At 50.4% G+C, this 3,433-nt stretch overlaps 1 protein-coding gene across 2 annotated transcripts in view; it reads left to right on the top strand.

Annotated features, from left to right (window-relative positions):
- The window catches only part of EHMT1 (euchromatic histone lysine methyltransferase 1), a 220,703-nt gene that overhangs the window by 348 nt on the left and 216,922 nt on the right, over positions 1-3,433 (top strand). The gene's annotated exons all lie outside the window — the stretch shown is intronic.

The raw sequence follows: 3,433 nt of genomic DNA, 5'->3' as shown, positions 1-3,433 counted from the left end.
CGCGGGCCGGGCGGCGCCGGGGGGCGCGGGCGGGGGCGCAGGTGAGGGAGGCGGCCGCGTACCTGCGCCCGCGCCCCCCGCGGACCCCGCGCCGCCGCCGCCCGCGAGCGCGATTTGCGGGGAGGGCCTCGGCCCGGGTGCCGGGAGGTGCGGAGGACAAAAGGAAAAGTAGCGGGGCCGGCCAACTTTGGAGCGCCGGCCGAGGCGAAGCGGCCCCGCCGCTCGGAGCGCTGCCTTCGCTCGTTGACCTTTCACTTTGTTCTGAGTAGGATGGCACCATCTTTAACGAAAAGTTGGCCGGTCCCGGCGTGTTCCCCGCGGACAATGCTGCTCCAGCCCTGCGGCTGTCAGAGGCAGGACGGCACGCCCGGTGGGAAGCTTGCGGACTCAAGTTGATCTCCACGCCGGCGGCGTTACAGGGCTGTCGACATAAAAAGTTCACCTTCTTTTGTTAATGGTCTTGGCCTTCCCCGGGCTCGTTCTCAAGGATAGTTTGTTTCCTTGCTTAGGAAAGGAAGCAGCGTGGAGATAAAAGTCCTGCGAGTGGACCACAGGCTTCCCTCTGAAGGAGAAGCAAGCAGGAGATGCTGTGTCCGTGAAAATGCACGAACAGTGTGTTCGTAGGGCCGAAATGAGGGGCCGGTTTGGAGAAAAGTGCTGGCCTAGAAGCGTGTCTTGGAAATTAGCTGTGTAATCGCAGTTGCGACTTCTAAAGCTTAGAAAGTTAAGGTGTAGTAAGAAGCTGTGCAGTGTCTGGTGCCTAGACGTAGCAGTGTGTTTTAACTCAGGTAACGTATGGCTTTTTTGTTTATTTTTTTCCTGCAGTTTTTGGGGAGTGTTGAAATAAGTAAATTGTCAAGGTGCAGGGTTATTCCTAAATTCAGTGCAAGGAGTTGAATACCTGCAGCATTCAAGGAATGAGTATTAGGCACTGAGAACAAAAAGGGAAATTAGAAAACTTCAAGTCACTTCTAGGCTTGTAGGGAAGGAGACGTGTAGTGATGAATGGTATCATTTAGGAAGCACCCACTGGATCCCACACACTGCAAGACCCTTAGATCAGTCGTCTCACCCACTTCGTTTTCTCCAACCTGTGCAGCAGGTGCTGTTGTTTCCCTTTTTTTTGAGACAGGATCTCCCTTTGTCACCCAGGCTGGAGTGCAGAGGCGTGTTCAGGGCTCACTGCTGCCTCGACCACCCAGGGTCAAGGGATTCTCCCACCTCATTCCCCCAAGTAGCTGGGACTACAGGCAGGTGCTACCATACCACACATGGCCAATTTTTTTTTGCATTTTTTGTAGAGACCGGGGTTTCACCATGTTGTCCAGGCTGGTCTTGAACTTTTGGACTCAAGCGATCTGCCTGCCCCAGCCTCTCAAAGTTCTAGGATTACAGACATGAGCCACCGTGCCTGGCCTGTTGTTTCCCATTTAGCAGAAGAGGCAGTATTCGATAACTTGGCCAGTCAGTGGTAGGACTAGCACTAGTGCAGTGTTGGGCACGTAGTAGGTGTTTAATAAATGATTGATGAGCAGATGGCTCCAGATGTCTCTGTTTTCGTAGGCAGCCTTGAGTAGAGGGCTTGACAGAGCTGATGGTAATGACAGCCTGTGTTACCGAGCCCTCACTTGTGTCTAGCCCTGCCATAGTGCGTTGCATGAATTCACTAATTTCAGCCTCGCGGCGACCTTAAGAGGTAGGTACTGTTATCTCTCTGTTTATAAATGAGAAAACAGGCACAGTGAGGCCCAAGATTGCAGAGCTTGTGGCCAAGAAGATGGCTCCAGAGCTGGTGCTTGCTAAACATGTGTTGTGTCTGTGATGGTCATGTTAGATTAATCAAAGCTCTGTTTTTAGATTCACGATTCTAAGGGTTTGTCATCAAGGTGTGTGAGAAGGTGAGGGGGCCCGTGTGCAGGGCAGCACCTCTGGCCTCCTGGACAGTAGGTAGGCGTGGGATCATTGTCGTCACTAAACCTACGAAGTGATTCCTGGTCAGGGTTCGTTACTTGCCGAATGATTAAGGTAATAAAGCTGACACTGGAAACTTACCTGGCTTCATTTTTGTTCTTTCTTTTCCTTGGTCTACAAAGATAGTCAGTACTTTTTTACACCAAAAAGAACTGGCCAGGCATGGAGGCTCACACCTGTAATCCCAGCACTTTAGGAGGCTGAGGTGAGCAGATCACTTGAGGTCAGGAGTTCGAGACCAGCCTGGCCAGCACGGCGAAACCCCGTTTCTACTGAAAATACAAAAATTATCTGGGCACAGTGGTGCGTGCCTGTAGTTGCAGCCTGGGTGACAGAGTGAGAGACTGTCTCAGGAAAAAAAAAAAAAAAACAAAAAAAACTACTGAGGTAGTTGAATACATTCTCCATTCCCCATTTGGGGGTTAGTTAGTAAGTGGGGCCTCTTAGGGTTTACATATGTCCAGGGTCACTGAGGATCAGATCCCAGGGCCGCTTTGACTTGAGGGTTTTGTTTCAGCCAAATGTTACCTTCCAGTAGGAAGGCCTTCTCAAGTGCTATGATTTTCTAGCAGGGTGGCTACTATGTATCTTTTCCTTATTTTTGTTTTTTTAAAATAATATAGGCACTGATAGTTTAAAGTTTAAAAAATTGGTGCTAAAAGACTTTTAAAAAAGCTGCCCTCGTCTCCTGTCTGTCTTTTTTTTTTTTTGAGACTGAGTCTTGATTGGTTAGGCTGCAGTGCAGTGGTGGAATCTCAGCTCACTGCAACCTTCACTGCCTGGATTCAAGCAATTCTCGTGCCTCAGCCTCCTGAGTAGCTGGGATTATGGGCGCCTGCCACGACACCTGGTTAATTATTGTATTTTTAGTAGAGACGGGGTTTTACCACGTTGGCCAGGCTTGTCTTGAACTCCTGACCTCAAGTGATCTGCCCACCTCAGCCTCCCAAGGTGCTGGGATTACAGGCGTGAGCCACCACCCCAGGCTGATCGTCTCTTTTCCTTCTGGAGGGGCAGCAGTCACTTGCAGCTCTTGAGTATTTACTTCATGTTTTTATTCACCAGTTTTAGGGGTCGTCTATGGACTTCCACTAATGGTGGACTAGTGTAAGATTTAGAGATTTTTGTTCTCTTATGTTCATCCTGCCCCAATCAGAATGCATGTTCTTGGCCAGGGCCAGCAGCTCATTGCCTGTAATCCCAGTACTTCGGGAGGCTGAGGTGAGAGGGTCCCTTGAGCCCAGAAGTTTGAGACCAGTCTGGGCAATGTAGTGAGATCTTGTCTCTACTAGAAATAAAAAAGTTAGCCAGGCGTGGCGGTGGTATGTGCCTGTAGTCCCAGCTACTTGAGGGGCTGAGGTGGGAGGATCGCTTGATCCTGGGAAGTCAAGGTGCAGTGAGCTGTGATCGTGCCACTGCCCTGCAGCTGGGGTGATAGAGCGAAACCCTGTCTCAAAAAAAA

The sequence above is a fragment of the Cebus imitator genome, unplaced genomic scaffold (assembly GCF_001604975.1).
Source record: "Cebus imitator isolate Cc_AM_T3 unplaced genomic scaffold, Cebus_imitator-1.0 Scaffold339, whole genome shotgun sequence".
NCBI lineage: Eukaryota > Metazoa > Chordata > Mammalia > Primates > Cebidae > Cebus > Cebus imitator.
The sequence above is the reverse complement of the archived record's forward strand: the minus strand, read 5'-3'. Positions and strand labels throughout refer to the sequence as shown.